The sequence below is a fragment of the Hesperophylax consimilis genome, chromosome 4 (assembly GCF_061612785.1).
Source record: "Hesperophylax consimilis isolate HC1 chromosome 4, BYU_Hcon_1.0, whole genome shotgun sequence".
Taxonomy (NCBI): Eukaryota; Metazoa; Arthropoda; class Insecta; order Trichoptera; family Limnephilidae; genus Hesperophylax; species Hesperophylax consimilis.
Window position 1 is genome coordinate 17,755,085 of NC_142839.1, and position 24,440 is coordinate 17,779,524.

Below are 24,440 nucleotides of genomic sequence, written 5' to 3' on the forward strand. Positions count from 1 at the left end.
TGCTACCGACTCAAACATTTGCTACAAAAGCAATCAAATAGTTGGATATGCAGACGACCTTAACATTGTTGGAAGATCCTTACAGGCTGTAAGAGAGGTGTTTGACCCTTTGGAGACTGCAGCAAGAGAGGTGGGCTTGCAAATCAATGAGAAAAAAACTAAAATCATGATGCAAACCAGAACCCCACACCGCAGAATAAAAGATAAAGTGAATTTTAAAAACTCCTATAACTTTGAAGTGGTCGAAGAGTTTGCCTACCTGGGCTCCATCATAACGCAGGACAACGAAGACCCAGTAGAAGTAAGAAAGCGCATCACAGCCGCTAACAACACTTACTTCGCGTTGCTCCCAGTGTTCAAATCCCGAAACGTCCATAGGAAAACCAAAATAACCCTGTATAAAACAATTATTAGAACGGTCTTGGCCTATGGATGTGAGGCGGGAACACTGACAGCAAAGTCTGCGGAACGGCTGGACACCTTCGAAAGAAAGGTACTTCGAAGAATCTTAGGAGCGGTGCGAGAGGGAGAGGCATGGAGAATCCGCCACAATAAGGAGCTATATGACATCTACCAAGCTCCCAGACTCTCTACTCATTTACGGCTCCAAAGACTAAGATGGGCCGGACATGTGCACCGAATGCCAAGCACACGTGTACCAAAGAAGGTTCTAACAGGACACCCGGGAGGCAAACGAAAGGCGGGCAGACCTAGGCTGAGATGGGAGGACGATGTCAGGAAAGATGCCAGAGGACTACTCCATGTTGCAGATTGGAAGACGACGGCCGAGGACAGAGGGCGGTGGAGGCTCATGTTAAAGGAGGCCAAGGCTCGAAATGGGCTGTAGCGCCATTGAAGAAGAAGAAGTAGGGACCGTCGAAATGTAGGAGTACACACATTCCTAAATGAAACGAACTTTTAACATTACATGGTTCAAAGAAATACAAGATGGCAACGCTGTTGTTGATGTTCATAATGCCATACGTATTATTAAGAGTAAACTAAATAATTCATAAACTTTGTGTTAATCTTCTTCTTTATGTGCCGTATCAGGTCCCCCCGACGTTGGCGATCACTCTTGAAAATGTCTCTTTGTCTTGCGCTGCCCGGAATAGCTCCTCCACACTTCTAATGCCGGTCCACTCTCGTATGTTTCGCAGCCAAGACATTTGTCTCCTACCAGGCCCTCTGCGACCCTCTATCTTGCCTTTCAAAATTAACTGGAGCAAGTGATACTTCTCCCCTCGAAGTACATGACCCAGATATGAAATTTTCCTGATTTTTATTAATCTAAGCAGTTCTCTCTCTGCTCTAGCCCGCCTGAGAATTTCTGTGTTGGTGATCATGTCGGTCCATGGTACTTTGAGTATTCTCCGGTGAAGCCACATTTCAAAAGCCTCTAACCTGTTCATGGTATTTACTTTCAAGGTCCATGTTTCACATCCATACAACAAGACCGACCACACATAACATTTTAGCATTCGCTGCCTTAGTTTTAAGCTGATATTATCATTGCAGAAGAGGGATTTCATTTTAATGAACGCAGTTCTTGCTGCTTCAATTCTGCACCTAACCTCTACATCTGGGTCAAGAGTCTCCGTGAGAATACTGCCGAGGTATCTAAATCTTTCGACCTTTTCGACATTGCAACCGTTTAACTGTATCACTGATTCAGAGTGATCTAGTCGTCCAAAAGTCATCCATTTTGTTTTATTGACGTTGATTATTAGGCCCAGTTGCTCACCAGCATTATTAACAAGATTTAATAGGTCTTGGAGGTCATCGATACAGTCAGCTAGTAATACAGTATCATCTGCGTATCTTATGTTATTAATGACAACTCCGTTGATCTTAAGGCCCTTCTCAGTATTACTTAGGGCTCTTTTAAAGACATAGTTGGAATAGAGATTAAACAATAGTGGCGACAGGATACAGCCTTGTCGTACTCCACGCTGAATGGCAATTGCATTAGATCTCTCATTCCCATGTCTTATTTCTGCTGTTTGGAACCAATACAGGTTTTTTATGAAATTCTGGTCTTTGGTGTCAACGTTACAATCCGCAAGCATTTTCATTAGGTCAGCATGTTTTACCCTGTCAAATGCCTTTTCGTAGTCAATAAAACAGGCAAAAACTTCCTTTCTTTGGTCACGACACTTTTGCAATAGTACATCGATAGACAATAATGCCTCACGCGTCCCAAACGCATTTCTGAAGCCAAACTGGGTGTCATCCAAGTCCTGCTCGCACTTATTGCGTATCCTGGCATGTATTATTTTGAGGAATAATTTAAGGACATGACTCATCAGGCTTATTAATCGATAGTCACTGCACTTCTTAGGGTATTGTTTTTTAGGCAATGTCACGAAGGTGGATTTTAGCCAATCTTGGGGTATATTCCCTGTGTCGTATATAGAATTAAATAACCTCAACAGGTAGTCAACATTTTCATCATTAAAGAGCTTCAACACCTCAACTGGAATATCGTCTGGTCCGCACGCTTTTCTATTGTCTGAAGTCTTTATCGCATGAAGAATTTCTGATTTTAAAATCGATGGTCCATGCAATTGATCATTGGGAATATTAATGTCAGGTCTAATATCTTTGAATGTATCATGAATATACTTTTCCCATGTTTGTAAAATATCTTTTTCATCCAATATTAATTTATTGGAATCGTCAACTAAACATGATGGAGTAATTCTTCTAGAAGTGCCTGTAATTTCCTTTAATTTTTTGTGAAGTTTGAATGCATTGTGACTACGACTGTACGATTCTAGTTCTTCACACTGTGACTTCATCCATTCTTCTTTGGCTTTTTTAATTTCACGTCTAATCGTTCTTTGTAAGTTTTTATATTGTGTCTCATTATGTTTGTGTTTACGTCTCTCATCCATTAAGTTCAAAATGTGGTCAGTCATCCAATTCTTTTTTCTAATTTGCTTATCAACTTTCAAATTTGCATCACAGGTTTCACGTATAACTGACTTAAGGTTATCCCATTGTGTTTGTGTTAATAGATTGCTTTAATTTTAAAATTTTCATAAAAGAACAATTTTTGCATGATGTAGCTTTAATATTTGAAGATGAATCGTCTGTTGGCAGGTGTACACATGGAATGTGAATATAAATAAATTGTTTTGTCACAAACAATAAAAACCACATTTGTGAACACATCAGCACAGGTTCTCCTAGTGAAGGTGTTTACGAAACATGTAATTAACAAACAAAAAAAACGGATGTCGGATGCAACGTTCCTTCTATTTTTTTCATTGTGTGTGCGGCACTTTAACGTAATATTGTTGGGATTTATTCTTCTCGAAATTTCCTAGTCTTACCATCTACCCAAAATAGAAAAAAACGTGGTCCACGGGACAAAAAACTTTGGGGACTTCTGGTTTAGATGTATTACTTCAAATATCGTTTATTATATTCATGAGTTCATTATGCAAAATACAGTTTTACAGAAAGAGTATTTTAAAGATGTTTTTGTATTGTAAATGTTAGTAGAAATCGCCTGGAAAATTGGAAAATTAATTACTTTGCCGGTCGACATTGGACAGATTTAATGCAAGCTACTTATTTATTGGAAAACACTTATAGCAGAAATACAAGTTTTTAATCCAATAATTAATAATATCCTATTATTTGTGCTAGAAACCCAATCATTTACCCTTGAATCTGTTTCAGCTGAGTGATTTCATATATTATTAAAATCCTGTCAAAGTTCAATGTTGCTATTTAGTTGAAGGTGACATTTCCATAAATCTCTTCAATTCTCTAGCTCCTAGGAAAATCTACCTACTTAGGTATGCTTACCTACATGCCTTGTATGCCTACCTACATAACTTTCTTGCGAAAATTCAATTAAACTTCTACACAAAAACACCATTATATTCTACAACGTCTTTGAAGTTTTAAACATGACAGACTTTGACAATAATCTGTAAGCTAAACAGTATCCTAAGTGCTTTTCGTATTCAATAATAGATGGTGTTTTCCAGTAGGAATAAATTAGCACATTTCCAGTATCCCTTTAAAAAATGTATAGTTAACAAGGAAGAGAATTTTAGCCGATTTTCGTCGTCATCGCACGGCGTTTTAGTCAAGGGCGGATCCAGCTTTGGCGCCAGGGGGGGGTCACGTAGTCGTGGTCAAGTTTTTTTTTTTTTTTAAGAAAGACAAACATTCCCGGGTTACGAATAACCCAACAATAACTCCTACCACCACCACAGAAAGCCGAAAATGCTTGCTTGTGTTGTGATGGAGGACTTAGGTCCGGTCAGTTACAGTTACAAGAAGTTATAATTTAATTTTGATAATAATATATACAAGTAAAAAGTAGGTATTGTTGGATATGGTAACTCTAGATATATCATTAAGATTGTCTTTTGCTCCGCAAGCCCGGGCGGCGTAGGCTCGTGTAATGTCAATTGTCAACCAATACAGTACAGATTACAATTATTAATCGTGTTCTTATTTCACCACAATATAACATGGTGTCAGGTGTGTCTTCAACATAGTATTGTGTGTAGGAATCTTGCAACTTTTTGAATTTCCTTTTCCTCGTTGTAGTTATTCGCCATCATATATAAAAGAAATGATTGCTTAAAACGTTTCCACTCGCCAACCATATCCGTAGCATTCTGCATTTGCAGAATTTGACTCGACATTATTATTGTAACACTTTGCTTGTCACGACAAAATAGACAAATAATAACAGCTTGTTGACCGTTATTTCTTTGCTTCCTGGTAAAGAATTTGAATCGTTCCACTGTAATATTCACTGTAGGTATAAAGTGTCTATCCAGTCTATCGAAGAGTAGAATAATGCCTTCCAGCGTGCTCTTCTCAATAGTGAGGCCGAATGAATTAAAAATTTGAACTCCTTTAGGACCAATCGTGTGCAGCAAATGTTATTAATAAATGTAAGTACTGTACTTCCATATTTAAGAGGAATATAAACGCTGGAAATATTTCGATTCTTGTGCTTTATAAATTTTAAAACCGAGCGCCTTGCACCGTCATATTTTGGCCTGATTTGCACGAGGCAAGTAATTTGAAATAAATATTGTTGCCATGACGCGGTGCTTGCAATACGTAAGAAGCGCCCAGCGAGATCTCCGTTCGCCGATGCTTCCATACGCTTGTTAATACCTTGTTACCTGGTGGATGAATACCATCCATTCTATTTTGCCAGCAGCGGCCGAGCCGGCAGCGTAGTCAATATTATCGACAATCCTCAAACTATGGGGAACGCTAATAAAAGTAAATATTTATAAAATTTGAATTGATTTTATTTATTTACAATCCAAACAAAAATATTCTGAAAGTGAATTATTAATAGGTACATATAAATATTAATAAAAAGAAACTTGATTAAGTTAAATATAATATGTATATATATTAACAAAATGTAACTAATACGTTCTTTTACAAAACTAGGTATATGTACTTTTATCAAATTTACATACACTTTATCAAATTTCCACATCTAAATTTTTTGTAAAATTTATTTACAAATAAATTTTTTGGAAACAAATCAACAAACCAATCTCAATATTAGAAATGATGATGGAACAACTCACAGCTAGGTTTAAATATATTCTACAATAGATGCATCAATTTATGGATACATACACTTAAAAAAAGGTTAAAATAAATAACTTGCATCTAGCTATTCTGAATTTATCCTAAAAGAGCATAATTAAAACAAATACAATAGATATCGCGGGTTCGAACCCCGGCAAACAAATCTCAGTATTAGACATTTTCAAGGAACAGCTCACAGCTACATATATTTAAAAATTATTCTTATAAAATATTAACTCTGATCTACCAATACTGAATTTACATAATCGGAGACGGAACATTTTCATGTAAATCATTCAAAATCCATCATTAAAAATAATATTATGCATTTCTAAAAAAAATTACTAACGTTTTCGTAATCTTAGTAAAAAAATCTATCCACACTTTTAGCCTTCATTTTAATTGATTCTGAAGAATTTGTTACAAATATTAAAAATGTGTCCACTTCCGAAGTTATTAATTCATCATCTAGAAAAATAAAATCTGGTACTTACCGCTAAGTCCGCTAACTTTATAGTTATACACGGGTTATAAAGTTTTAAAATCGTTGAACGTAAAATATAGTAATTGTAAGGTATTGTTTTATTAATCTAAAATATAAATAACTTGCATCCCTCGTGCGGCATAATTTTTTTTTTTTTAAATTCAATTATAATTTCGCCGAAATAAATTAAAATGTTAGCCTTGGGCAAAACCTCGATGAACGAGGTTGTGTCTCGCCTTAAGAATTGCTTTAGGAAGTATAGGAAGGCTGGTAATTCGCGCGGGCGCGTTAGACCTGTCCAGACCTGTCAAAAAACTTCCGAAAGAATAAGTTCTGTAACTTACTAAAATTACGTTAAGTGACTTTTGGTGTCATTTACATTTGGGAATTTGGCCAAACTCGCCTTCAAGAGCGATTTACAGGAAAAAAACTTACGAGTCTAACCCCAGCCTTAGAACATTAACAAATAACATTTGAGTTTAAATACACATACCCTGGCATAATGAAGAAACTGATTAGATTACTTACCATTTCTTGTAATGAATTGAATTTGCAGCAACAATTTTTAAGAACACTATTACTTATATTGGAACTTATTTTTTTTAACTTAGTAAACAAATAAAAGTAAACACTTTATTAATAAAGTTTAGTCGTTCCGATTGAGGTTAGGTTTTGCTAGACGCTAGACGTTAGTCGAAACAAAGCGCGCGCAAGCGTCACACGTGGTTACACGAAATGTGTCATAATAATATGAAAGGTGGCGGCCGAAGCGCGCGCCGGTGGCGGTGCGCGGTGACGCAACATTCGAATTTTTGATGTGTTCGTTCCCGAATAATGCGTTTGCCGTCAAAAAAAGTATTATATTAAATTAATTAAATATTGAAAGTACTTGAATAAAATTTATATTGTGACAAAAAATATATAAAAACATTATGTTTAACAATTTTAATTAGTGGTCCACCTAGGTCCTGGATGGGCCCAGGACCTAGGTAGTCATGACCCCCCCTGGGCTGGGGCCCAGGGGGGGGGTCATGACCACCGTGACCCCCCCCCTGGATCCGCCACTGGTTTTAGTTGTGAACTTAATCGACTAAAATATCCGAAAATTGTTTTCACAATGCTTTTAAAAATACTTGGTTAATTTATAGCGCAATTGTTGTGAAATATCGTCTCACGTACACTGTGCATAATTATTAATTAAGTACAAAATAACAAAAATATTATTTACTAAGGAACTTCAGTGAAAAATACTATGGCTTAAACATTTTATTATTATTTTATTTTAGATATATATATATATATATATATATCTAATAATCTTCTATGTATATATATATATATATATATACACATAGAACAGCAAACGCCGATTTCGAACAAACACGTTTTATTACATTTATAATTAATTATACGTAAAATTAATAAAACGTTATTGAAAAATTAATAAAACACAATCACATTAAGGCTGGCCGCATACATACGTTTTCCGTATTCGATTTCCGAATTCGTTTTCCGTATTCGGAATTCCGTGAGACTAGCGCAAACGTTCGTTTTTCTTCATTCGGAATGTATAAACGTCAGTACCAGTGTTGCCAACAAGGGCGATATATCGCCATTTAGGCTACTCAGAGCGAGAATCGGCGCCGAAAAAAACTAAAAGGCGACTGGTCGCCAATTCAAAAACATCAATTTTAAACATTCTCCCGAAATTCGAAATTTATTTTTCTGGGGACAAATTTTATATTTTCTTGAAATTCTCTAGCCACCCTCCCCATGAATTTTTTTTATTTTCTGGGGACAAATTTTATTTTTTTGAAATTCTCTAGCCACCCCCCCCCCCCCCACGAAATTTTTACAATTTTAAACATGTCCCACCTAACAGCAAATTCGGCTACTTTACGCTACCTTGTGTATGAGGAACGGCGATATTAGGTCAAGATCCGTTGGCAACACTGAATTACGAACGGAAATTTCCGTACGTTTGCGTCGGCACAAACAAACTCTATGCAATAGCTGCGTTCCACATGACGTCATTAGGTTTTTTCCATTTGGTTTCCCCGAACGCGCCGGCTCGCATTCGGAACGTGCGTAAGGAATTTGTTCCGTTCGGAACTAAAACGAACGTGTGCGGCAGTTAATGTATTTTCTACTGATTCAAATTCAAAAAATGTATTAAAAATAATAAAAATATCAAACCAAAGCAGGCGAATAGTGAAAGAACATTGAACAACGAAAAAGAACCGCCATCTATCGCCAAACAAGCAAAACAGTTTTCTCAAGCCCCAAAACCTGAACTCGCAATTCAAACAAACACAGAAAGCTTACCAACCTCATATATAGATGGAGCTAATGGTCCATTAACCTCTCAACTATTTTTAAGAGAGCTCACTGAATTCAAAATATCTATAATGAAATTCGTGGAAGACAAATTTGATTAATATGTAAATAAATATGAAACTCTAATCTCACAAAATAACGAAATAATAAAATCTATACAATTTATGACAGATCAACAAGAAGACTTAAAAAAACGGATAAATGTTATCGAAAAAGCACAAGAAATAGTCAACGATGAATTAATTGCACAAAAAAATCATAATAATATACTACTCAATACTATTTCTCAACAAGAAGAAAAAATTGATAAATTGGAGTATTTAAGCCAAATCTGTAACATCGAGATAAGAGGTGTCCCGGAGTCTGACATTGAAAATAATGTAGAAGTTCTCAAAAAAAAATCTGTAATATCATCAACTACGAAAATACCGACGTGCATTATGTAATAACAAAAATAAACAGGATGGGACCAAAGTTCTCCGACAAAAATCCAAGATCTATCGTGGCGACATTCAATACAATAACATCGCGGGACGAGTTCCTATCCAAATTCAAATCTTACTAGAAATCCACTACCAATGTGACAAACAAAATAAATACAAGGGACCTAGGATTATCGCAAACCGCCAATCACATTTATATATCCGACCAATTAACTCAGAAAGGAAAATTTTTCAAACAAAAACTCAAACAAAAAAAATTGCTAGAGACCATAATTATAAACATGCTTGGTCCATAAGAAGGCGCATTCTTTTGAGGAAATCTGATACATCCAAGACAATTCCAATAAATAATATTGCTGATTTGGACCGTGAAAAACGTCAATTACTGTGACTAATGATACAAATTACTGTGTTGCTATACCACTCCACTATATTAGACATTAATGTTTGTTTTATAATATGTTTTCATCCGTTATTCAATAATAGTCAATATGTATTCTTACTTTCCCTGATGGATAATTTAGACAAAATAACAGATACTGAAAATAATGTACTCGCTCTCTACCTAATATTATTATTATCTAGATCGAATGTTTTTTTATTTTTGTTTTATGAGTCATAACACCACCATGATATTGTACACGAGATATAAATTATTCTTCTATAATCTATCAAGTGTAATCTATCAAGTACATTAATGTTTGTTTTATAAAATGCTTTTATCCGTTATTTTATAACACTACATATGTATTCTTACTTTCCCTATTGGCTATTTTCGACAAGAAATGGACATGGTATCAGTGGCGGTTCTTCCCTTAGGTCAATTGGTGTTTGACCCCCCAAAATTATAAGACAACAATAATAAATATAATAATCAATTATGTGCATCAAAACATTTAAAATGTAACGCGAAACAGCGGCGGCGGCGAGTGACTAGCAGTGACATCTGTTGTCTCTAATAGAAGCTTTCATTCACAAGTCCACACGATTCGCTGGGTCAATTTAAAGAATGTCCAATTTGGCATCTTCTGTCCCTACGCGCGCCATAGAATAAACGAGATGGCACTATATTTTTCGTCGAAGTAAAAATTAGCTTCCGAAGAAAGTTTAGGGACGCTTAGGTCATGACCGTGGGGGAGACAACACGGTGAATATTATATGTTTTACAGAGATGGTGACATAAACAAATGTCGTTTTTTCATTTTACACGCTTGTAGTGTGTGGAACAATGGTTGTTTTTCAATTGCATAGTTCGGGAAAGGATTAGAATAATTATTTATGTTGTTATCGATTTAGAATGAAACAAAACAAAAAACGTCAAAAATCATTGTCAAATAGAATCAAACACTGATTTTATTTATTTTAATGTTGTGGACAACTACATTAAAACTTAATATCTTAAAAATAATTTGCCGTAAGTACATGGATTGTGTATTTATTTCCAATTTATTATATTAACATAATATTTATTTAGAGTCCGCGACTCTAAAACTCTATAACAAATTGATATAGTTAATAATATATGGGCATTTTTCACAATATCAAATAAAGATTAGTCACACATTTTTTTCAAATGACCTACCACGACTGAATCCCTAGAGCCGCCTCTGCATGGTATACACATAGACTAATCACACACTATATGTATCTTCCACTATTCTAACTATTGCTCGTACACAATTGAAACATACACAACAGCTCAAGTTCGATTATATCATAAGATTGTAACGATTAAACATCACAATTTTAACATTAATGAGATATATTATAGACATAGACAAATCACACACTTACTTTCACATATTTTTGTTCCTTGGAACGGGCAATTTGCCTAGTTAGGAACCAATAATTTCGACCTAATAAGGTACAATAATCTATAATCACTTAAAATATTTTAATTATATCTTGTATCATATTGTACTGTGTGTAAATCTAAAGGAATAAATACATAAATAAAAATAAAATAAAACACAAAAAAGTATTTTTAATGAAGGAAAAATTTAATTATAATTCTGGGCAAACCGACAGCAAACCACCGAAATTATGATAATAATAATTCTTCTCTTATTATTCTTGGAGTTAAAGTTTCTAAATAGGTACATAATTGTATTTCTTATGTTAAGTTGTTTAGTGTAAATATATAATATAAAATTATGTTGGCTGAAGTCAAAAGTTAATGTTTTACTTGACATTTAAAATCGTAAACTTCGAAAACTAAAGTTAAAATAAAAATACTGGCATTTTAAATAGAAGTTCAATACTGATTAAAAAATGGGCTATAGTGACTTATTACGTTATTAAATTTCAAATATAGGATTCTCCAATAAGAGGTGTTATTTTGAATAGCCCGCTATTTCGGTAGATGTTACTTTTGAAACTGTCATTTTTTGACATTTGACAAGTAGAAACTACGCCATGATAAAAATGATAAAAATGGAACGATACGCGCTTCAACAACGCATTGAAATTATTAAAATTCAGTGTATCAAATGCAAATCATCTTGAGTAATGAGGCCCATTTCCACCTCGGCGGCTTCGTCAACAAGCAAAGTTGTCGCATCTGGGGCTCGGAAAACCCAAGAGTTATTGTTGAAAAGCCTCTCTATCCTCAACGTGTGACTGTTTGGTGCGGATTATGGTCCGGCGGAGTCATTGTACCTTACTTTTTCGAAAATGAGGCTGGAGCATCAGTTACGGTGAATGGATTGCGCTATCGAGAGATGGTTAATGATTTTTCATGGCCGGAATTGGATGGTATTGATCTGGACAACGTTTACTTTCAACAAGACGGCGCTACGTGCCACACAAGCAACGAAACCATTGATCTTTTACGATTGAATATCAAAATAACACCTCTTATTGGAAAACCCTGTAATTCACGCAGATAAGATATCGAAAATAAATACTTACGTTCCTACCGATCCATTGTCAAATGTCGCCGTCTATGTCTATTATATTTTGGTAATATATCTCCGAAGTTATTGCTTTCAGCTATTTATTTAATCTCTGGTGAGTTTTGAGTTACATTCTGAATTCAGAGCTTCTTTTCATTTGGGAGTTTATTACATATTCGGGCCTAACACTCCGAACCGCGCTTTAGAGGAAGCTACAAGCCAAAAATGTGTATATTCTTGGTATAGCTTATATTTTAGGTAATAGGCATTAAAATCGCTTGGCAAACGGAGTCAAGAAACGTTCGATTTCAAGCACAAAACTTGTTTTTATTTATTTTTAAAAATAATTTTATAAGAAAGCAAAAAAGTTAATCAAATGAAACTGTCACAGATAATCTTAGCTGTAATACTGTATGTTTTAAAAGTTGTTTCCTTTACGCGTCCATACATTTCTATTGAAAAAAATTTTTTTAGCAGTTATAATACGATGCAAATGTGAATGGTAGCATAAGTCGGGGACGCCCGAGGAAGACATGGCACGACCAAGTGAATCAGATACTTGAGTCGGGCCATGTCAAGAGTCAGAACAATAGAAGAGTATGTATGAGACGATGTATGAATGTGAATGAGGCAAGGAGTGTGTGCCAGGACCGAGTTGTTTGGCGGTCCGTCCTCTCTGCCTACCCCTGCGGGGAAACGGCGTGATGGTTAGTTAGTTAGTTAGTTAGTTATTTATATTTTTTATTAAGTAATTCATTATTTTTTTCGTATTCTACTCTAGCAAAACGATAGGGAAACCTTCAATTTATCTAAAGCATATTTGGTATACATAATGTACACCAATTCGTTACAAAGATTAATCAAAATAGTGATTTAACATTAAGCTTCGCCTTTAGTTCCTTCTTTCTTCCGATGACATTACTGTTCTAATGCTTCATGTGCACATGTGTTAGTCTCGCTTTTCGGCTCGCAAACGTATACGCAGCTTAAGAGTTAATTTATTTTAATCTAGTGTTTTTAGGAATGCACATTTCGTTAGTAATCAGACGGAATTCCATTAATAATTGCCAAATAATACAACTACACCATCACAAAGGTCAACTTATTTTATAATCTTCGATTCGACGTAAAAAGTGTGATATATCCCAATTAAAAGCACCAAATAACTGAATATTTCGGAGAGTGGCTCAAATTCCAATCATTTTCGTGGAAGCACTCAGCGTAATCCTGACTTTTTGTTCGTTTTGAATATCGGAAAAAGCTTTTTATTGAACGAGCTTTGCTGCATTATCGGCCTGGAATTTAATTACAGTGTAAACGGCTTACTCAGCTTTGTAAAAATACTACTTAATATTTAGAATCTCCTGCTAACGTTTTACATATTTAGTGTAAAATGCTAAATTAGGTCGTATTTTAAACCACCACCAGCTTCCGAGTTGCCCAAAAATAGTGCAGCCAATTATTTTGAACCAAGGACATTGATGAACATAAAAGGCAGTCATTCTCGTAATTTACATTTTCATTTCTCAAGCCCTGCCCGCATCTGTCAACGGGGAACGGTTATCCTTTTGCGGCTTTGTCGGGCTGTTCCTTCACTGTTCATTTCGTTGTTCTTTCATTGTTCCTTCTCTCTGTGGCCTCGCCGTGTCTTCGCCGTGCCCTCGCCTTGTCTTCGCCGTGCCTTGGTGTGCTCGGAAGACATTTGACCTTGTTTGTAAAGAAATATTGCCGTATATGTTGTAGAGTCGGTAAAATAACCTGTTATTATAGTCGTAGTTGTAAATATTGAGTGAAATACTTATCCTATAGGGGCTTATTTTCCAAAAAAATCTGCGGATGTTATTTTTTGAATGAAGTTGTAGACTTTCGACTATCTGCGTTGTATAAAACCTCAATATGTAACAAATCCGGATACCTTCGAATCATGACAAAAGATGTTATAATAAATAATATCTACACAGATTGAGCTATTTTAAAATAAGACGAACATTTGTTGAACACAATATTACGTCCGATATGTTTGTTCTTCTAACGGTTTCCCCTTTCAACGTATTACGAGTATATTAAGACCAAGCTGCTTATTTCATATCACCGTTAAATGAAACGTTATTATATTAGTTACATAGTATGAATCTCTGTTATTATTAGATATTTAAAATTTACTGCAACCATTTAACTTGCAAATTGTCTGGCATCATATAAGAGCGATCCAGCTTTATATGTGAAGGCGTTTGGCGGAAGTAAGCTCCGAGAAATAATTTTGAAAGTTTGCGAAAACTTCCAGTTTTGGTTTCGTGAAAATACATTCCCAGCTGAAAGATTCAATTCATAATATAGCTCGGCTGCAAATTAGTAACAATATCGCTCATCACACAACTTCGATAAAGTTAGGCCACCATTTGCCGACTAACCTTCGGTATTTAGTTTTATTTTTGTATCTTGTTGTGTTTTCTTACTATTATGACAAGATAGAACATACCTGGTAGGTTCTTTTTCCTTCAATCTTCAGGTGATTTGGGTATGAATTGAGAAATATTACCGGCAATTTGTGTTCCATAAATGCAACACATACATCGACTCTTTGCTGATTATGCATTGAGAAATTAATTCACGTGTTTTTCAATTTATAAAAGCTTTTAACTAAACTAATTATTCATTTTCATATTTCGTATTATGTTACTTTATTAGTTTTGTTGAATAGTATTTTAATTAACGTAATAATTTAACTTGCATTAAATAATAATATGAGTAATTCACATCAAAGATTCTTTAATTAGTTTTTCATACGGTTGAACTTCAAAATTAATTTTTTGGAGTCTTTAATAAATAAATAAATAGGTTATAGCTGCCAGTAAGTTCAAACAACCATTCAACGGAACCCCTCGGGCAGGTGGGATATAGTTTTACATTATACATACGTTACAGGATGTTGATCCTTTTAGGGAAGTGTTTGTTATTTACATAGGTACAGCATATTATTTTCGTTTTAGTAGGTAGGAAATAATAGGTGTGTTATATGAATGAGAATGTCAGTAGACACTGAAAAGAGCGACAGGAGTATGTTGTGAACTTGTCTGTATACCTGAAGTAATGCCCGATACCTGCTTATTGCTCGGCCGCGGCCGAGACAGTGCATTCGGCCGAGTGCTCGGCTGATGTGATCAGTAGTCAGTACTCGGCTTAGTAGCGGGCGAGACAGTGGATAGAAGCAAAACCCAATGACTCGGTCAAGTATGTGCCCCCTCCACCTGCATACTCAAATCGGCCCTTCACTGCCTGTCCACTCGGTCAGTGAACGAAAAAAAGAATCAAGAATTTTAAAAAATTTGAATTTTTTTAGTGTGTGCCGTTTGTTTTCATAAAACTCTCATATTTTCTCTTTTTCCTCCATCGCGAAAACATGTTAATAAACTACTTTCGTGATCACCTCTACTGTCCAATAAGTTGCTAGGCCGTGTAATAAAGCGAGTGATTCGGCCGAGCACTCGGCATGTTTAATTCGACCTTTAGCTCAATGTTTACGTATTTCTGCGAAAATTTTTCAAACATTTCTAAATACCGAATTCCTTTCTGGAGCATATAAACAATTTCATTGGCCTGTATGGGGCAAAAGGGGTCGAAACAGCTTACTCTATTTGGCGAAAATAGTTTTCTGGCATATCAATATAGAATCTGGATCACACTTCTAGGGATTGGCTTTTCAGTGTCAAGAGGTCTGGAGATCCCTGGCTAAAATAATAGTAGGTCCTTTAGTATATAGGTACAGTGTGCGATGGATCTTTTATCATCTTACTCGCTCACTCACTGTCTGCGGACGTGTTTGCATTACGTGGTAAGGGTACTTTCATAACTGGAAAATGCGGGGTTGGTTAAAATAGGAAATGTAAAATGCATACAATTTTAAATATTCATCCTTTGGTAGAAAGCAATCTCTCTGTGGTTTAACATTATAAATGAATTTAAATCTGTATTGCCCCAACGGATGTATGTACCTACTTCAGTTTTTTGCTTTTCTGGAGACTTCCATAATCCTCTGTACTGTCTTTGGGCTTAAACAAATACCCCTATCTTGCTCACTAATTAACGTTTAAGCGATGTGCGCGCGTTTGCTATAACGTTTCGTGGGTTTTATTTACTGAACTCTTTTCAAACTACGCATTAGTTTCATGGGAAAAAATCTTAACTGGTTGAAGTACAGTTTTCACAATTATATTATTCTCGCGTCGCTAGCTAATCAAGTTGAAAATTGGGATTTTATATTACAATAAAGTGGATTTAAGTTTTTTTTATCTTCGTATTTATTTTTTAATGTATTTTTTACGGTTGCAATTTAATAACAATTCATTTGCAAATCCACGTTCAGAAGATTTTTTTTAACCCATATGAAATCACATGAACTTATAGTTAATCAGGGAAACTAATTCAAACCCTCACTCTGTATTTATTTATTTATTGAATATCAATGGTATAAATTATACCATACACCATAATTCATGTCACAGAATAACAATTAACTGTGGCATTTGATCATAAAATGACGACAGAAAGTATAAAATTAATACTAGAAGGAGAAACAAGTACACACAAAATATTATCAACAAGTATGAGTGGTTACATTATATTAGTAATGATTTAGAAGATATGATGGTAAAGCCTTCTTGTACCTAGCTTCTGTGCAGTTAAATAGATCCGCTACATCTGCGTACCTATTACTAACTTCATGTAATCTAGGTACAAGCGAGTGTTTGAAATGCTCAGTCTTGGAATTGTTACAATTAAACAGGGTTTTAGAACGAGTAGCTCTAATGGGTACATGAAATTCAATGAGGTTAATTAAATCAATCAGGATAGGTCGATATTAGCATTTATAAGAGCTTTGGCAGGTGGTGTGTCCCTTATTACCCGTAATGTGTGACCGTGTGTATCACAGCCGCATTTTATTGACCATCTTACCTCACCGGACTCATTTATCCGGCTTTACCCGATACGAGCGGTATCTACATGTCACCCCCACAGAATGGGTAGCCACAGTGTCCAGATTGGAAATCGACTGGCACACGATATAGTGTATATATATTATAATCTCTAACCACCATGACAAATAAATTTGGAAAATGTACAAGATAATGGTACTGTTTTCTACTTTTTCGAGTTTTCCGTCTTTTAACAGATTGACTGCGGTTGCTTTTTTGCCCGAGTTTTTATTCAAAACTTTTTCTTATTGATAAAAAAATAAGAAACAAACAATATGACGTCGTTATAGCGCAGGAAGTCATTAGTTACATTTTTGGTAAAACCGAGTTAGAAAAAAATATAAGTTATTTATTATGAAAACTACGAAGGCGTCATCAATATGCTTTTGACTACTGAACGGCTGCTTTGGGGGTAAGAAGTCATTAATTGTGTAAAATATATTTTTTATAAAAATAGAAATCATCAAGTTACTTTGATGACTTTATATTTTCTTTGAATGTTATTTAATAACTTTTTGCACTACACCGACGATGGAGTTTTTTTTCTTAATTTTTGACCTTTAAATGGATATTTCAAATCTTCATAGCTCAAAGTGGAGACAGCTTGCCAGTTGAAAATGCTTACGTTGTCTTTATAGACATAAGAAGTTGTACAAATTTCATGGCGATAAAATTCACCATTCTAGATAGAAGAGGAATATGGATATATACATAATAGAGATAATACTACATACACTTGTTGCCCTTCTCTGCCCTTGAGGTGATTTTGTACAAAAAGGGCGCTGAATAAATCATCCAAATATTATTATTATTATTTTACATGCAATTAAATTTTTCTGATTCCTTTTGATTGATTCGTCTTTAAAAAATCCGTAGTAGGTGGTGTTGTGTAATACTAATAATAATGATGATAGGATCATTCTTATAACTCCGTTTTTGGGAAAAAATCACCTCAAGGGCGCCTAAACTTACGCTTTGTGTCGATGTAAGACAAAGATATAGTTTTACTAAGCCCAAAGAAAGCTTGGTTAAAAGAAAATTCTTGATTCTTGACAGCGTACATTTTATGTAGGCTTACGAGTACGACGTAAGGCTTATCTACAATCCAATTAATCCACATATGCCTCGCAACGAAGCGGAACCTTTCAAAGCTTAAAAAAGCACGGATTAAAGTTGTTGACTATTTTTATACACTCAAAAGCTCCGAGATCTTAGTAAGCAGTCCTATCATTGAATCTGCATAACTTCGTAGTTTGCATCCATATTCTCCGGTCCGGTTCATTTATTTTAAATTCCTATCAGCAGTACATCTGTATGAAGATAGTCCTCGTTCCATCTCGCCTAAATGCTAAGGCATGTCCTGATAGCATTTCTCCAATCACGCCTGCTTCCCAACTACTAACAAATTGTGCGTTACTGGGAAACTATCTGGAATTAATTCAGATAACGACGCCGATATTCCCGATCAAAGAAGTTCTAGTCTGTAGGCTTCAACCACCCTTACAGCAACTACCCCAACCAGTGTCTTGATCAAATACTTAACTGGAATACCGCAAATCGTGTTAGAGGAGCCAATCGCCTTCCAACAAAATTATTTTGAGCGGTTTATTTATGTGTAAATACCCACCAATTTAATATGAATGAATCAATGATGCATGTTTTATTATTTTAAACAAATAAACCAATATTAGTAAAGGTACCGCAAATCATCTTGGTCGCATTATTCGTCTTCCACGAAAATTATTTCGAATCGTTTGGTGTAAAATCCAATGTAGTTTTTAAACTTTTATTTCTATGCATCCGTAACTAGGTCACTCAAAACTTAAATAATTCTCCCCTCTCTCATATTTAGGTTTCAAAATTTATGTCGATGATCAATAAAAATACTATTTTCTGTTGTGCGTGATTCCATGTTCAAGGAACTCTGGAACTCGAATATGCTTTGAATTTAACTGTGATTTTAAAAATTGGAACTGATTTTGCGAAAAATTCAGACAAGCGATAAACTGGCTACATATAATATAATATATAAAAATTAAATAATTTTAATTTTTAAAATTGAAACTAAATTAAAACTAAATTAAAACTAAATTGAAACGAAACTGAAATTAAAATTGTCAAGAAATCAGAATATCCCGTGATTTTTCACGGGTCTGGTGATATAAATAATGGATATAACTGTAGGTTTATATATAATTCGTATTTTTTTTGTATGTTTAACACAACATTACGATTTTACAAAAAAAATCGCAAATTTTCTATCGTTAATCAGCAAAGATGTTTGTTTTTACAGAAAAAAGTATGAAGGTATACTAAGTAGTAATTACGCAATGGTAAGGCATAAAATATCCCTTTGGATTGTGTATAATATTAATGGGGTAATTTATATTGCAACACTTTTGGGAATACCTCTTATAGGGCACTTTTCATTTACTACTTTACTTGAAATATTATGGATCTTCTGAAGTTTCGCTCTAAATTTGACAAAGTCAGTGATGAGTTTTGTTTCTATATTTCCCAAGTTTAATTGCCCGGTTGAAATGTATATTAAATGGTATTTCTATGAAAATAAATATGCATAATGTTTTCATCGCGAGCCTGATTACTCTGTAATGCCAATCTTCCACCTTGTTAAATATTATTATTTTCTGAATAATAAACAGACAAATGTTTTTTTAGTACCATTTGATGTTAAAGTCTTTGGTATATTTTGAGATGTTTTCAAAACTGAAGGTTTCCAACTACGTTTTATTTCTGCAAGTATACTTGTAATATAGTCAATTATTATTTCGGTAGGTGTATTGCGCAAACTATCTTTCACATGGCTAAATACATTAACCCCACATACATCCCATCCTGAGTAATAAACAAGCGAATGTAATTTTTGGAACATTTGATATAAAGTTTATGTTTAATGGGGTGTTTTAAGTATTGTGGATATTCTACCTTCCTTTGCTGCATGCATACATTAATGATGGTAGCTCTATGCATGCATGTGTGGGTAGTAAGGTACTCTATTCAATTCTTACGGTAGAACGTGTTTCTGTTATTAAAGCTTCGCTATATCTCGCATAAAATGCTGATACGGTTATCTGATCGGTACTTAAAGCGAACGCTTTGTTATCACGTACTAATAAAAAAGGTTTCAAAAGCTCTGAAATATTATTAGTACTATAAATATTTGGTAGAAGGGGAGGTAGGGGCAAGCGATTCCACGAAGCGGCTAATGTTTCAGGAACACGAGTGCAGCGGGGCTGGTAGACGATTGGGGCTGGCTGTTCCCTGCGCACGTATCTTTGGTTTACAGATGATTAGGGTAGAATGTAGGATGTAAGATGTATAGGAGTAGAATCGGGGATCGTGGGGCACAACGTGCAACCTGCCGCAATTTTACAGATTTATCGTTAAACTTTTCCCTCTACGAATTCAATTTCACTCCAGCACTTGTGTACACTTTCTTGCTTATTTGGGAGCGACACGAGTTTTATAGTAAACATCACAAGTATCACAATGTATGGGATAAAGTACCTACATATTAGGCTTTCTCGCCATTTTAATGTGTAAGTATTTTAGGATCTATGTGTGAAGTGTGAAGTCATCTCAAAACCAAAAGGATTTTTCCTAATTTTAAATATCTATTCCGTAATATGTTGGAGTTGATAAGTGATTTAAAATGAAAGGTAGAACATTCTAGAATTTTAAAACTCAAAAAAACCTTACCACTAATAGCTTTTAAGTATATAGATTCTTTCATATAACGTATTCAATCGAATCGCTTACTAACACTCTTCACGGGCCGGTAAGAATCGACATAAGCGGAGTGCTGTAAGACCCTAAGCAAAAAAGTCCCGCAATGGATTGCGCTGCAAACCATTGCCTTACTTTAGCGAACAATATTTTTCTCCGTAGGGTCTTACAGCACACAGTTTGTCGATTTCTTACCGGCTCATGGGGGAGCCGCCTAAATAATTTACTTTAGTGGACGTATTTTGACTCTCCATCATTTTTTGCTAATATTTTACACCATTTGCCTAGCCTATATGGTTTTAGGCGAATTGGATATGCATTTTTTTCCGGCGTCATGAAATTTACATAGTTTTTTCTGTCTGAAATTTCAAAGTCATTTCTATCGTAAGATTTGTGTCTCGAAAATAGGGCAGAACGCCATATTGTTCTTTAATAGTTGAATCAGAACGAAAGGTTTTTTCTTTCTTTCGAGAGTCAACTAATCTTCCCTTTTCTTTGGCATACAAAATTTCTTTCACCGTTTTTCGTGAATTAAAATAATTATTATCACAATTAAATTTAAAAGTATAGGTAAATTACCTTAAAATTACGAAATTGCATGTAAACACTTGTAGATAGTTAACTAGGTTAAGTCCTATTATATTATTAGTGACGCCCAGTCGTATAATATATTCCGTGAAGAGATACATTATCCGTTGCACGTCATTATTCTAGTCCTAATCAATGGTTTGCTTATTTCCAACAAAGGTATTAAACGCCCTGCCCTCGTGGAGGCAGGAATACATAATGTGTACCCACAATATAATAACCCACAATCAAGCGGTAAATACATGCATGTGATTTGTGGTTTTGAGAGACACCTCCTATCGATGGTTACCGAACCCAGAGATAATATTATTGTCGATCGTAAGCCAATCACGATTAATACACCTCATATACCTACCAACTAAATACACAATAACGTGTACATTGTCATTTGGGTAGTATTGTGAGGCTGCAGTAAGCGGGATAGGAAAGGAGATGGATAAGACAATGGTTGAGTATAAGTAGTTATCTAGTTATTCAGATATTGCTCAGTAAACATAGCTAAAACCTTTCGAAGCTGTTTCGATTCTGAAAGTTTGTAACTTACCGGGGCGATATTGGCATTATCTTTCACGGTTCCATAATAACTCAACACAGTGACAATTCAACACACTTTTAAAAAGTGATATAAAGTCATTAGAACCGATAATTTTTTTCTTCGAACACAGCAAACTTATTTTGTGGCATCATTTTAATTGAAATTAATAAAATACTTCGTTTTTACCACTTTTATTGTTTATTTCCAACACGTTTCATGAAACATGTTGGTAATAAACAATAAAACTGGTAAAAACGAAGTATTTTATTAATTTCGATATTTTTTTTTAACCTAACCTAACATAACCTACTTAACCCAGTTAATAAAGTTGTGTTTCATCACTTTCCATGACTTTATATAACTTTTTAAAGATGTGATGAATTATTATTGTGATGATTTATCCGGTCACCATCTTTCACTATGGAAATTATATGAAAATCTTGAATATATTTTTATTGTTTAATTTTAATTAATTAATTAATTTTTAACCTATGTAGTTGCATGATTATTGTGTACATTATTATTTTGCTTTGCCGAATTTCAAAAAACCCTTCCAATAATAATATAGAATCATTAATATTAATATAAATTAAATCTTATCAAATGTTGAACGTGTTCTCAGTAAACCTTTTTGTTTTTATTTTTCACCTTCCCTTTCCTAACTCGATCCGGCATTGCTTATCTATTTTTTTATAATTATTATGTTAACCTTAAATTTTAATGTTTGTATATATTTTCTGCCTCGTTGAAATCATACTTTTTTGTCTAAACTAGTTTGCTAAAGTTCAAATAACGCGGTAGAAATTTAGCTGTAGCTTTATTTGCTATAATAAAAGTTCTTCATTTCACAACATCTATTTAGCCGTCTAATTTTCTGATACTTTTCTTTTATGAGTTTGACAAAAATTATATCGTGAGAAACCGTCCTTTCTAAAAAGCACGAAAACCTTTTAGCAATACGTACTATTTCTGATATCCAGGAAAAATAAAATGTAAGTTTTTAGAAATTTTGTTACGATTTTTGCTAGAACAACAGCTCTTTAAACAAAGTTTTCATCTTTAATGTTCTTCCGAGGTCGTGCAGTAAATTCTCGCTAGTTAAATAACCCAGCCATTTCAGAAACTCTTTTGATCCGTGACACGTCGTGAAACCTACCCCTTCACTAGATGACTAACGTTTTATGTTCTATCGATTTTACGACTCTAGCAAACTGGAATTACCATACGTTTTTATGAATAAAATGTTTTCCACCAGTGATATTACTGAATATTTACCAAGATCTCTGAAACTGTTAATATTGGTTAATAGGTACCGCCTCCAAATGCGCTTGGCTTGATTTGTTGAGGATGGGATTCAGGCTACCTAATTCATTTTTTTTAATGTAAATATTTTTGAACTTTTGTTAAGGTCAAAAATAAATAATATAACCTATTTAGTAAAAACTTATCACAATCGTCATCCACCTTCAGTCTCATGTTGGAAATTAAAGATATCCTCATTCGGTCTGCATCTTCTTCCTTTAGACTTGTTGGACTCTCTGGGAGTCTCCCTTTGTGCATTCTTTATGTCCACCAATCCCGATTTAATTGATTCAGGAACCCATACGTTTGGTCATCTTTACACTATCAAATTATGTTACTTTTGCTGACATGTATAATTTCGTTTACTATTTTCGCCATTGTTTTTGTGACGCTCTTTGCGCAAATACAATGGTTTCAAAACTATGAGTGAGGATAAACATTTTTTTTGGGATGTGTGGGAGTCTCTTTAAGAAAAGGAAGGAGAGGGAGTTCTGGGAAGGAAACAAAAGGATCTGTAGGAATCTATTGATCAGTGTGTCCAGGAGTGACGGACGTATGATTTATCGCTCGCGCTGCGGTGCAAGACTATGGGTCAAGAGAGACCATTTGGAGAGGTCAAAGGGTCTCAGCAAGTTGATAGGCGCATCCTGAACACTCTCCCGATGAACCTGGGCACCCCAGCTAAATCATCAAACGTAGCAAACTACTAAGGGTGACTTATGGCAGAGGTTTCGGTTATATAATAAATAATAAACCCGTCTCACAAATTAAAAACATAACACGCGTAAAAATATATATTTGGATGCCGTTGTACCTAAGGTGATTTATTTTTTTCCCAGCCTGTTGAAGGCAGCCATTACTGGCTCTCGCCTTCGTTCCAAATCTACCTCCCCATATTCCTTCCTCCAAGTAAACTAATGTCGGTTACATATAGGCAATATTGTTTAATATTACTACTAGCGACAACTTCAGAATCTCGTTGTTATTGGGTTCAAAGAGTATTGAATTCATCCCTCTGTTGGCAGAACGAATTTAGTGTGATATTATCAATGCCTTTACAAACATATATATTATGCAATCGAAAGCAAGTCACGGGACGGCGATTGTTATATTACTATCTTGAATATGATTCTCTTCTGCTGCACTAAATACACTTCGAAGTCAAAGCTATGGCACTGAAGATAATGGAAGTTCGCCGTCTACGTTTACCGAGAACACAGGATCTCTATTCCGTAAATCAATTACCTACCTTTACCTATTGTAAACGTTGTGGTGCCTCGAATGCAAAAGGTGTTTATTTACAGCAAATCATTCATTTCATGTATACATATATTACAATAGTCGTAATAAACATGCAACCGAATTGTTACATTGAAGGTAGAAGTTAATATCGAAGGAATACATAAATATATTATACTGAAATATTTCATACCAGATGTAGACAGTAGTAATTTTCCTCTTATTAAGTCTCCATAATATCATCAAGAAGTGTCAGAATTCTGCTGCAAGGGGTGGAAAAAGGGGGGTGGGAAGATTATTAGAAAT

At 34.7% G+C, this 24,440-nt stretch overlaps 1 protein-coding gene across 7 annotated transcripts in view; it reads left to right on the forward strand.

Annotated features, from left to right (window-relative positions):
- CadN (neural cadherin) overlaps positions 1–24,440 on the forward strand; it is a 583,020-nt gene that overhangs the window by 237,179 nt on the left and 321,401 nt on the right. The gene's annotated exons all lie outside the window — the stretch shown is intronic.